Source organism: Castanea sativa, chromosome 7, assembly GCF_040712315.1.
Source record: "Castanea sativa cultivar Marrone di Chiusa Pesio chromosome 7, ASM4071231v1".
NCBI classification, from domain to species: Eukaryota; Viridiplantae; Streptophyta; class Magnoliopsida; order Fagales; family Fagaceae; genus Castanea; species Castanea sativa.
This window is the reverse complement of record NC_134019.1, coordinates 4,687,679-4,701,713: the sequence shown is the minus strand read 5'-3', so window position 1 is coordinate 4,701,713 and position 14,035 is coordinate 4,687,679. Positions and strand designations below refer to the sequence as shown.

The window sequence follows — 14,035 nt, the reverse complement described above, 5'->3', positions numbered from 1 at the left end:
TTTACTCTTAGAGCTGGAGATACTGAAATAGTCAAATAGAGAAGAGAGACAAAGATTAGATAAGATTCATGATATTAAGATCAAAGAGAAAGAGATAGATCTATGACCTGTGTTGTTTGGTTTTGGGATGGGCAAATCTGTGTTGTTGCTTGATTTTGGGTTGGGCTAATACGTGATTAAGGTGTGCAAGATTTAAATCAAGTTTGCAAAAGTATTTCTAAGATAAAAATATATATTTTATATTTTATATATATAGATAATTTTTTTCCCAATACCCCCCGAACAACATGTAGAAAGGCTATGGTACATTACCTTCAATCTTTGCTTGTTGTCAGAGTTCATATTTTCTTCTCTTTTTCTCCAAAAAGAAGGTTCAATTCAATTTTCTGACACACTTTTCATTACTATTTGTATATTTGTTGTACTTTAAAATTGCTATGGACAATCCAACATATTCCTCTGTTGTATTTTTGTTTTCTCAAAACAAGAAAAGAAAGGAATTTTTTTTTTCCTAAACGAGCAAGAAAATTTCTCAAAACAAAACACATTTACAAACAAGTCAAGTATCTCATAAACTAGCAAAAAAACATGCAAAGCAAGCAAAAAAGAGTTGCAACTCTTTTAGCAAAGCAACAAACCTCTTGACCCGAACCACTAAATCAAACTTGAGATGCATAATTAGAAGCAGCGTTTTTCATCCCATATAATACATGAGAAAATGGGCCAAAAAAACCATATAAGTCAACCTTGTCATTAGTTCAATCGTACTAATTTTTTTCTATACTTTTGTTTGTTAGATGATAAATAGTGGGAGTATAAGAAATAAGATTCAAACTACATGTACGAAGCACAAAAGAATACCATAACAATTGAGCTATCACTTAAGATTACAGTTATTTTCTTTTCTTTTTCTTTTTCTTTTTTTCAATTCTCGTACAACCATTCCCTCCCTTCTAAAAAAGCTCTACATTACCAAATAAATAATAACTAATTCACTTTTGATAATTTAATAATTACAATGGGGAGGAGGAATTTGAGCCCTAAATATTTTTATTAAAAACACTAAAATATGTCAATTGAGCTATAAGGCTCTTGGCAAATAAAAATCATTATGAAATCCAATCACAAGAAAATCTTGAACATTAGCAATGCAAAATCACCCCAAAAAGCTTGAACATTGTACATCTTTAAATTGAGAAGGAAGTAGAAAATTTAATAATTTAACCATTATTCTATCTAGTCAACCTAGACTTTCCCTCAACAAGTGATTAATACCATAATCAATTACCAATTTATGCCAAAATCTTAAGCTGATAACTAATGGGAGAATTTAACATAACCATTATTCTAAGAAGTCTATTACATCATACATATAAATACCAAGTCTTTTTTTCATAATATACAAAAATATTTATATCTTCTGCACCAGTGAAAACCGAAAAGAACTTGCCTTAACAATTGGCAAGAAATTGAAATATTGTAAACCAAGTTAGGTATCACTAAAGTCTGTTTACATTAATGGGGTGGAGGACCACAATCCCTATATTCAATTGCCAAAGTTAGTTACAACATGGGTCATCCAACATCTCTACTAGCAGAGCAAACTGCAAAGTTGAACAATAAGCAAAGATGCGATCATGAGTGAGAAAGTTCATAGATCAAATTTTTAATATTGAACACACTAACCTCGTCATCTTCTTCAAAGTATATTCCATCAACTGCACTGTTCAGCTAAAACTCCCACCCAAGATTGTTCTCAAGCAGCTCTTTAAGTTTCCTCACCTATAATAATAAAAAGAGAAGACATTACAATTTGTCTTAATCAGCAGAAAGCAACTACTTGCAATGAAGTGAAAGCTTAACATTCCCTGATCGGAAGTTTCACTCAAATGAAGGCTCAACAAACTCCTTTCCTATGGCCTATGGACCAAATGACTTCAACCTAAGTGTTAAAATGCATTAAATCTAATGTGGCTCAAATCGAGTGTATTGGCCCTTACATAACATTGGGAGTCACAGACAAAATTTTACCAGAACCAGCTGAAGCTACCATAGACTATCGAAAAATATCAAATATTGACAACTATTGGCCTTTATACCAGACGGCAAATATTGACCACTATTGACCCTTATGTCATGCATTTCAGCCGTCACTAGCCATTATAGGTATGGCATTGATATCACAAATTCATATCGAGCTATTGGTCACCTGAAACCAAGACAAATCAACTATTTTCAGAAGGTAACCACCAAAATTTGACTCTAGACTAAAATATGATTTACACCCTCTAAGTTTGGGGTCGCTATAATTTTGTCCCTCGACAACTTTTCATTCTTGCTGCTAACCCACCAAAAAATTACGTCCTTTTGAATAAAAAGAGAAGAAATTAACCCGAACCCAAAAATCAACCCATTGAAGCACCATTGCCCAAACACCTCAGAGCTGCCAAATCACCACTGTGTGGCAAGCCTAACCACAAACTTAAAGGCTAACCCAGGGTAAACCACAGCAACCACTCAGTAATGATGCCATATTTGAGTGGATTAATAGTGAAAATGAGACAGACCACTATGGAAGGGGCAAATTGACATTGATTTCATACTTGAGGGTGTAAATTACAAATTCTCATTGTCGATGGACAGCAACCCCAAACTACAAATTGTAGATGGTAGTTTAGCCTTGATTATATGTCTCCCACCATAAAGCATAGAGGCAGGTCATTGATACAATCTTATAAAAAAACATGAGTTGTCTCTATCTACTAAAAATAAGAAAGTAAGAATCCATATTCAAGGAAATCAAAAAATGCATACTTCAATTTGCAAGACATCATCCTAAAACATACTTAAATTTTCAATATTCTATAAATGTCTTAAGATCTAGCTATCCAGTATGAAATGAATCACATGACACTAGAGATATGAACTTGTAATTGGTAAGAGACAAAAATTAAACATTCAGAATTAAAGTTACAAATGATTGAGTTGGAATTAACAAGAGAATTCTGTGTTTTTTTCTTTTCTTTTTTTGGTAATTGTAAATAATGTTTGGTTTTATGAATGAAGCAAATTTCCTTGACATGAATTTTTTGTATAGACAAATTTATATGTTATATTCATGTTATCTATATGTAACCAGTTCAAGTAATAAATATACATCTAATTTGCAGAGTAGAAAATCCATAATCTTATGCAGACCAAAATAGAGAATCCATTGCTAATGCCTAAAAGGAAAGTGTATGAAGAGAAAATGAAAGCCTGGCAAGTTGCCCCAAGCCCAAAACCTCCAAACCAACAGAGAATCAAACATGAAAATGTAGGATTAGTGTTCATACCCATGACAGTAGATGTCCATCAACAGATGAGGCATCTAGCATCAATGAAATGAAGTCCTGCAATTCCATTCAGCAATTAGTCAACAATCTGTGATGAACTTACCATTTCTTCTTTAACAAGGAAAAATGTTACGATGGAAACATAATTCAATCAATGTGATTAAAACTAAGTAAGCAATGATTTTTATTGCTTTTTAAGCAAGTTGCTCAAATTGACCAATAAGTGTTGGTGAGTAGGTAAACAGTTCACTCGATCAATGAAAGCCTTGAAATCTGACTTGCCAATAAAAGTTATATCAACAAGGGAAAGTAAATTTGCAAAAATGCCCGTTAAGCATGGTAGCACAATCATGCATTTAAACAATGACTTAGTAACCTCAGAGAGGTACCTTGCAAAGATGGTGCAAAAGCTATCAGCAGATAACCATGAATCATTCAATAGTGCGGATACCCCGGTTGCTGCACCACTGGTATCTGTAAGATCTTTCTCAAGCCCAAATTTCAGTTGATAGTAGATAACCTTAATGAACTGCATAGAATTCTATAAGTTGTCAGAGCTCTATATAAAACTAACAGCAAAAATAGGAAAATTACATTTATTGAGTGTTAATCAGTATTAAATGAAGAAAGAAAAAGCAATTTTAATTTGGCGAATTGCCAAGAGCCATGTAACTAATTAATCAGCACTTCTAAGTGTTTCCAACCGAAACATCCAGTATTCAAATCACCCTACTCCCAAATATCAATGCATCAAAAATTTTAATTTGGCAAATCAAACATACTAGGAAATTCTATGCAAGTTAACTACAGATGTTGCAAATATACGCTCCGCTCCATTTGTTTTGAAATAAAATATTTTCCTTTTACTGTGTTTGGTTGCTAACATGTAAAATGAAAATTTTCCTTCAATCATGAAAACCCCAAACTCAAAATTCTGAACTAGTCAAACTCAAATCCTCTAATTTCAGTCAAAGCACAACCATGAATCAAAGCAAAAATTCTTAAACCCAAATTATCAAATTTCTCTACAAACTCACCTAAATTTGAATTTCTCTACAAACTCACCCAAACTCAAATTAGCTACCAAAAAAATAAAACAAGAACTTGATATTTGTAGAAACCCAGCAAGATTGAAACCCAGCAAACTCAGGTGGTCTTTCACAGTTTTTAGCAGAACAAACCGTGCGACTAAAACCCAATGGTAGAACCCAGATCAACATAGAAACCCAGTGGCAGAAACTGAGATTGGCATCCACAAACAATCCCAAAACCCATATTGGGGAGACAAAACCAGATCGGCGGTGAGATTGGTGGACTCAATTGACACTGCAAACCAAGAAATCAAACCTAAGAACTGGTTGTGTCGACGATGGTGGAGCCGCTGATGAGTTGCACCAACAAAATATGGAGGGGGAGAGAGGAACCAAGAGATGGAGGGTGATGAGGCTGAGGGTGAGTGACTGGCTGGGTTGTGGGAGAGAAGAGATGAGAGTGAGAGAGGGGAAGAAAGTATCGTGACCGAGAGATGGAGAGCAAGTGTAAAATGTTTTACCTCTGTTTTAAGCGTAAAATATTTTACAAAATTTTGCTTTGATTTTACTTGACTGAAAATATTTTACATTTACCATTTATTTTACTACAAAACAAACACATTAAAATATGAAAATATTTTCTTGAAAATATTTTACTTCGAAATAAACAGAGCGATAGTGACAACCTGATAAACCAATGATGCTTATTTCATGCCTAATATCATAGTTAACTACTTCAATGGGACTACGTAAGAATAAAACCTTCAGCAAGAAGAGGACATCAAAGAAGTATCAAAAATAAAAACTTTCGAGAACACAAACATATAACAAAAGGCCAACTAAAACTGATTAGGCTTTTGAAAATTAGGCCAGGCTATCAAACAACCATATCCTATCTTATTTAGTGTATCGATATTATTAACGAAGTAAAAAGGTCATATAGTCTATCAAATAAAATGGCCCCGCATTGAGCACAATGATGAAATGAAAAAAAAAAAATCACAAAAACAAAATAGTTGGCAAAGGGCCAAAGGCTTTGTAGAGTTGACTTGCGTCTTGGATACGCTTAATAGTTACATCCGAAGTTCAGTGGCAACTTTAGGATTTTTTTTTTTAGGGGGTCATTAAAAATTTTAAATTGAAAACAAAATTTTATAAAAAGAGAATATCGAATTATTGACACACAAAAAAAATAAATAAATTAAGTTTTACAATTTCTTTCTATGGGTTTTACAATCAATTGTCATTATCTATTATCAATGTGGGTAGGTGTGACAAGTTTGTATGATGTTTTAATTTTAATGCAGTTGTCATTATCTATTTGACATTGTTTTTATAAAAATATTTTTAACTAAATGACAAAACTCAACCCATTGGCACTTTATTAGTTGTTGACCCACACAAGTACACTCATTCATACATAAATAATACACTAAGTATCTACTTGACTAATCAAATGCATGAACAATCAGTCAATCACTAACTCTACTTTTTTTTTTCTTGAATGTAACTTCATAATAAAAAGTTATTATAAAATAATAACTATAACAATACATACACACACATGTAACAAACACTCGGTATTTCCTAATTATTTAATTATAAAAAGTTATATTATATTTATACTATATACATGCACACATTCACACACCACAGTTCACACAAGAAACATTAAAACAATAAAAAAAGGATTTGAAAAATAATGCACACAATCAATATCAAACACACTCACATATATACAATACAAATTTATGATAAAGAGAGAGATACTCACAACTCACAAACACTCGCTCTTTACTCTTAGAGATAGAGAGACCGAGATAGACAAATAGCAAAGAAAGATAAGATGAGATACGATTCATGAGACTAAGTTCAAAGATCAAATCAGATCAAAGTGAGAGACATCTATGATCTATGTTGTTTGGTTTGGGATTGTCAAATCAGTGTTGTTGTTTGGTTTTGGGTTGGGCTGATATTTGATCAGGGTGTTCAGGGCGTGCAAGATTTAAGTCAGGGTTTGCAAAAGTATTTTTAAGATTAAATTAAACTAGGACAAAAATATATTATATATATAATTTTTCTTCCCAATACCCCCTGAACAACATGTAGAACCCCCCCTGCCCAAGCTACCATTGTTCCGCATATTTAATCAGATAGTAAAATAGCCAAAAGTCTTGTAGCTTAGCTAACATCCAATGTTCAAATCTCCTTCCCCCATTGTAACTATCGAATTATCAAAAAATAAAAAATAATTTTTTTTGAATTCTCCTTTTAATTACCAAAATAATAATAATAATAATAATAATTTAACCTATTTTCCTTTTGTTTACCAAAAATGATAATAATAAATTTTCTAAAAATAAATAAATAAGAAAAGAGCATTACCATTGTGAATAGTTGAGTCCTTGTACGAAAAGGCTGCAAAAAGTATAAACTTTCAGACATACATTTTAACAAAAATAAAATCCTCCCATCATCTAAAAAATTAAAATAAAATTATTAAATATAAACCACATAGGACTCCAAACAATATCATAATAATATGTTAACTATATAGCTACATACAACCATGATATCACCCATGAATTATTTTAGAAACAAGTAAAATTTTCTACAATAAATACATATTAAAAACTTCCACAACATAGCATCAATGAATATGTTCGAGTCACTTCCAACAAAGATTATGCCGTTCTAATTCTAACAATGATGGTGTCACTATTCATTGACCAATCCCGCAATTACTATAATGCTGTTTGCAATATCAAAAGGCAAAATTCTAATTCTAACAATGATGGTGTCACTATTCATTGACCAATCCCGCAATTACTATAATGCTGTTTGCAATATCAAAAGGCAAAATTATGCAAGACAGCCTAGGCTTCACCACCTAAGTTTTGTTTGGAATCACACACCAAACACAGATGCAATTTGCACAAATAAATATCATTAATCAAGTCTCAATAGTCTGCCTACAAAATAAATCATCTAGAGCTTTTATAGAGATTTCAGAAAAATAAGAGATAAAGACAAACATCCATGAAATGAATCCTAACCGTACTCAAATACTAATCCAAATGCTAAACTAATCCCTACCTAAGAATATGAAATTTAATCTCTATCATAACTCAAACTAAATAAATAAAAACTTAGAATACGGAGTAATACAATGAAAATCCAAAAGTAAATATTGAATTAATCTCTGGTTGTGGTCCTGCTTCGCAAAACCTTCAAATAGATTGATGTCCCATGATATAAAAGCACTGAAATGACATAAAGTCCAAATATCAAAAGAAAATGATGTTCTGAAACTTTTAAGAAAAGTCTTTTGTATGATAGATCATTTAAAAGAAAAGGTTTGCGTTCCAACCACATTTGTTCAAGTAAATGACAAAAGTTGAGGAAATTTGGCAATTTGCACCATCAAAACCACAACTTTGGCCCTAGAGCATAAAGTGCCTTAGAATTCCTACACAAAGTAACAAGAAACTACATGGATTTGAGGTATTTTTAAATCAATTAATATTCCACACATGTTTTTGAAAATGAAGTTCTGAGATCAATGAAAACAATGACAATTGTGTGTATTTCAGGGAAATGTTGTCAATTATACCGAAAAGATTAAGTCAATTTTTTGGCACTGGAGAGAATCATCACATCATCTTCTGCATCTTTCTTTAAACCAAAGCTATGAAAGCAGAAGATGACATGTCGCACAAAAGGACCCAATATGCCTACACCTTTCAAGTTTACTCACAACATTAGGACAGTCAGAACAAATTCAATCTCACAAATTGATCAACAAATCAATGGAAAACTATTAGCCAAATGAATACTTACAGCCTCAATACATCCAAATAAAAGGTTAACCAAAGCTTTCCACTGTAGAAATCCTACAAGTGATTGTCCCATCTACCAAATTTTCAGATGTCATAAAACCTAACAGCAATTTCAACATAAAGAAAGTTTTAGAAAGGTCTACACATACCAAAAATGCAATAAATGCAAATTGCAGCTCTCCAAGAAGTACATCTTCAGAACCTCCATAATCCTTTATCAGCAAACTTTCTAACAATTGTGTCTGAACAGATCAGTGGAATTTAAAACCCAAATCAGCAAATGCTAAATGGTAGAAAAATATGTTGAGGTAATGTCCAAGTCTCTAAGATCTTTTACCTTGTCAATATTCAAGGAAGTAAGTTCTTGCCCATGTATTCCTTATTGTTTGATAACACGGGGAATTGATGTATAGTAACAGCCTCTGCTCTGAGAATTGTCCACTGATGTTAAGAACTTACTAGACTTCATCTGCCCATCTAGTGCTTTCTCCATTTATGTTTTAGGAGTGTTTGTAACCATCCCTGATTCACATGCAACAGTGATCTCTCTTCCAATGGGTTCTGCATGTTGAATGAATCATTTAAATTTAAAAGTTTATGCAGAATTGACAATCAGAAGACGCAAACCATAAATTCAAACAACAACCAAGCCTTAGTTTCAAAATATAAACCATAATTCAAAGTAAACTAAGAATCAAGATATCTGAAGATAACTGGGATAAAAAAATATAAAAATAAGAATAAAATAGAATTCATGATCTAAACCAAATAAAACAATGATATAGTGGTAGCCATTAGGTGCAGCATAAACAACAAAAATGATTAAAGAAGTTTCTGAGTGGCACGAGCCATTTATCTTACTAAAGGAATGCTCCACCCAAGCTTACATTCCCAACAAGCCATGATAAGTTCTACCTGAAAATTTAGGCAAAAACCAATAGATATAAAATAAGGAAAAATCAAAGGATCAAATGTCTTTTTTAGTGGGCAGTTCAAGAATAATTCTCCATCCCTCAAACACACGTCACACCAACAAACAATAAATTTTTTCCCACAACACCAAATCCTCAGCTGTAAGAAGACTCATTTCAAAAAGCCCATCACACATTTTTAGTCCCACTTTAAGGCATAGAAAATAAAGAATCAATGGATATTTTGAGTGATTAGTGTCTAAGTTCATATGATGTAAGAGTTAAGTTAGACAAATTTGAAAGTTGATGTTTACTAGAATAATGGTTAAATGACAAATTCATCCTTGAGCTTTTAAAACAAGAGTTAATTTATCAATGCACGTTATATCTACAAAATATCCTTTAAATCTAAAATCAACATAACCTAAACACGTTTGTACCTTCGATACACTCAGAGGGAAGGACAATGGAATCCTCTCAAGAGGGCCTCCAAAAGGAGTAGAACTGTTTAAAAGTATGATGGCGCAGATAAATTGTATAAGGCTTGGTAGGCCATGATATTATTTTTAAAGGACAAAATTAGAGTAGTACCAAATTCTACTGCTTAAATGTAATCTTTGAGGAGCTTAGGGACCATGTCCCTAGTATATATTTTCCTGACAATAGTGAAACCGACAAAATATCCACTCACCAAAAATGACCACAACCTCATATTTCTTCATTCCTGCACACACACCCAGTGAGTCCAATCTCATCCTCCACCCTATTCTTGAACACAAAGACAGAATACCTTTGCCTCTCACTCTGTAGGGTATCTACAATAAACCTTGTATTGAAAATTAGAACTCCTTCTAAGAAATGATCAATAATCTCTTCTTTGATGATAATTCCTCCACACAAAATGAAGTTGAAGAGAAAATTGCACACATCTATAGACATATAACATGTATCCCATAGCATGACACTACTCTGAAACATTAAAGCTTTCTACTGTTAGATGGTTTCCCAGCCTTGGTTAGATAATTATGAGTCTAATTTCCACCATTTTCCTAGTGCCAGTCCATCTCACAGTCTACCATTTTCCAACTTCAAAGTCTATCCAAATCTGTTTTATCTATTTTTCAAAAGAAACATAACTAGAACAGAAAATCAGTGAGCAAGAAGCATCTAAATATCAAACAAAATGAAAAGAGAAAAAAAAACTAAAATTGATTGAAAAAGAAACATATATGCCAATGGAAAATAGTTAATTAATCAAACACAAGCGACAATGGTAAAGAAACTCATAATAGCTTGCAGTATTAAGAGCCCCAAGTGTAGTTAGATGGAACTAACCAATTCGTTCAATAATGCTCTTTGTAATGTAATTTGATAAATGCTTCCAATCTCCATACTGGGTTTAGATTGTAAGGACCAAGTTGTCTGTCAAACTCCAAACTTTTAACTGCTTGACAATATCTCTCTTCCTTAAAAAAGGAAAAGTGAGAGAGAGAGAAAAAAAAAAAAAAAAAACTCTGTTTCAGATCAACAAGATTTTTAAATTTAGACCTTAGAGACTCAGCAGCATTCTTCACAAAAGCAAAGTTTCAAGCTTCAAAGCAGGTAGCTTGGTGAAACTAAGTGGCATAATAGCATTAAATCTTGTAAGCGATCTCCTACAGAATATATTATGAGGATTGAACATTCACTTGTATAAATTTGAGCAATAGGATCTACTAAGTAGGGTAACATAACCATGTGGAAGTATTCTGTCAAATTGGAATTCTCACTGTACTACACAATTTTTGTATTTTCGATAGTTACAATGGGGAAGGGGGGAATTTGAATCCTGGATGTCTCTGTTGGAATCACCAAGAAGAGCTAGTGGAGTTACAAGGCTCTTGGCACTCCACAACTTTTGTATGGTTAGAGTAGGTCAGAAAAATATTAGAATTCATATTAAGACATATAACCTAATATGTTCCAATAAAATGACAAGATAAGGAAATGTCAGAAACACCACCAAATGTAACTCGCGTTGTTAACTGTACACTTGTTATAATATGTTTTTTGGCAGTCAATTCTCAAGTTAACTCTGATTTAGAAAACAGATTAAAACCCAATTTAAGGAAATCAGACAAGAAGAAAACCAATAGTGCAATTGCATTAAGCAATCAATTGACATCAGCTTGGTCTGGTTTTCAGATGTAACCATCCTGTCTCTACCCCTATTGAAAAATTAGTTGACAACTAACTCTTAAGTCAACTTTATAATTCATCTGACATACTTGGTGAAATGCTCAAATGTTTTTAAATAAAACCATCTTTTGATTTCCTTACAAGATTGCAAAGCTTTATAAGTATTTGATTGCAAAGAGGGGAAAAGAATCATGTTTTCCAAAAATGGATGCTTGATTGATTTTTCTTGCTTGGTAGCGCTTCCAAAATGCAGCAGGTTAGCAAGTTCTGTTTTGCCAAAACCTAAAAGGGCACAAGTTCGCTAACTAATGTCAAGACTTGAGGCCACAATTCAAATCCATGCGGGTTGCAAAATACATCAGTCTGACTCTGTTCCAAAATAAAAACATAAATGGTATGTGCAACTAAAATGGTTACAAACCTCTTCTTCCGATACTTTGACCAATCTTTCCTGTAGTTAATCCCACATACGAACAATTACCTGTTACAGCCATTTACATGAGAATAATCATTCCAGGTGCCAAACTTCCAGCTCTTTTGAAAATAACTTATTGTTAATTAACTTCACACTCTCTGCAAATCTTGACACACGAAAATTGGCTATATGAAGTGGCCTTTGGTTAAATCTATGCCGAAAATGATAATGTAAAGATGTCAATTACTTGTTTCTATTTTATACTCTCAGCCACAATTTTATACAAACTGGGTCAAAAAGAATTTTTCCTCTCTTCATCTTTCTTGAACATTTAATAACATGGGCTGATTTACCTAATTATTTGTATAAAATCATGTTGGCCTCTTATTTTTACAATTCAAACGCTGGTTCCATCAAAGCCTCATTCCAAACATAAAGAAAAAAATTATTAATGAAATTGGAAAAGATCTAGATCCTCTATCTAGGAGCATGGATGCATCAAATGGTTGGTGTACAATTAGGATATGAGTCCTATCTGTTTCCAATATGGCATTGACATTAAGACAGCAATAGATGGCAACTGTTATAAATTGAACAGACTATAAACTAAAGCAGAAAAGGCGGAAATAAAGTAAATGCATTTAAAACCTCAGAAGGAGTAGCATCGATAAAGAAACCAATAATTGGTGAGAAATCCTTGCCATCTCTGCGTATATGCAACAAGTATTAGAAAATTGCTCTACAAACAAAAATCGCATAAAAAATACAAAAACTAAATAAATTAGAAGAACATAAAGATTTCTGACAATTAAAGTAACCTAACCTGGTGGATGAAGCATAATAAAGAAAATGAGAAGCAGGAGGAATCATCTTGATGCCCTTAAAAGCAGGCCCAACAGAAAACATCTGCCACATTGATTGATTGATGAATAAATATAAGTAAAACCAAACAGAAGAAAGAAGAAGAAGAGGAAGAAGAGTGTATTGAGGAACATCGAGGAGGAGAAGTGTAACGCCCTGCTTTACGAGCTCTAATGCTCAATAATTTTATTTCAATTGTTCTAAACTTTAGATTGATTTTAGTGGTTTTATTTGGAAGGTGATAGATGATTAGAGATTTTAGGTGGCGTTTGGTACGGAGTAATGTTTTAGGATTCCCAGGAATGTTTAAAAATTTCCATGTTTGGTTGCAAATTACGCTAGGGAATCAGATGCCAGGGGAATCCTTAAACCCCTCTCAGTGGGAATGTGGATTCCCTTTAAAACAGGTGGGAATCCAGATTCCCAAACTTAAAAGAAATTGTATTTTTTATAAATTGACAATTTTAACCATTTTTTCTTATCATTTAAGCAATTAAGATAAACTATAAAACAAATTATCAATATCTTCTCTCTTGTTTTTATCTTTTCCCGCCAAAACAACATAAACAGGATAAATAACTTTGCTAATAGTTATTTCTGTATTATTCTTGTCATTTTGAAACGTTAGATCACAGTTTTAATGAATGTGTTACTAATTGATAGTTTATATAATGTTTTTTATCTATCTATTTAGAGTAAGATATTTTTTTAAAGGACTAATTAATAGTTTATATATATTTTTTCATTATTTATTTAAAGGAAGATTTTTTTTTTAAATGGGCTTGGTACTTCACATTCAAATCTAAGGACAAAATGGGAAAAACAAATAATTCATTTAAGATTCCTAGGAATACACCAAATATTATCATCTCACATTCCTGGGAATCTCCCAATAAAACCAAACATAGGAATAGCTACATTCCTAGGAATGTGATTCCTAGGAATCACATTCCTGGAAATCTAGATGCCAAGAGTAATGTGGATTTCCCGTACCAAACGCCACGTTAAAGTTTTTTTTTTTTCCTAGTACTTCAAGAAAAGCTGTTGCTTTCTAGTTGGTGATTCGTTTTTTTACTATTACTTTTTATAATGTTTAGATTTCAAAGACTTTTCATAAGAAAATTAAACTATTTAATTGAGATGGTAAATATAACTAAAATGGCATGTCATAATTTCATTAGACCAATTATCTCACATGATGGTCTTTACGGACAGTCCGACACAATGCATAGATGGAATGGAGCAAATCCAACCACGTAATATTAGTAGAGGAGACAAAATTTTGAAAATTTAGAAGATAAAATTAAAATTAACTCAAATTTTAAGAGTGTAATATGTAAAAATAATAAATTTTTTTTAAAAAAAGTTTGAAACAACAGTAGGTTTTTGTACTTTAAAAAAATAAGATAAGTTCAAGTTACATTTTGTGTAACTTTTTTTAAATTATTAGATTTAATAGATCCAA

At 32.3% G+C, this 14,035-nt stretch overlaps 1 pseudogene; it reads right to left on the bottom strand.

Annotated features, from left to right (window-relative positions):
• Positions 1-1,291: 1,291 nt before the first annotated feature.
• Positions 1,292-12,793, bottom strand: LOC142642774 (uncharacterized; annotated as a pseudogene).
• Between the last annotated feature and the right edge of the window lie 1,242 nt (positions 12,794-14,035).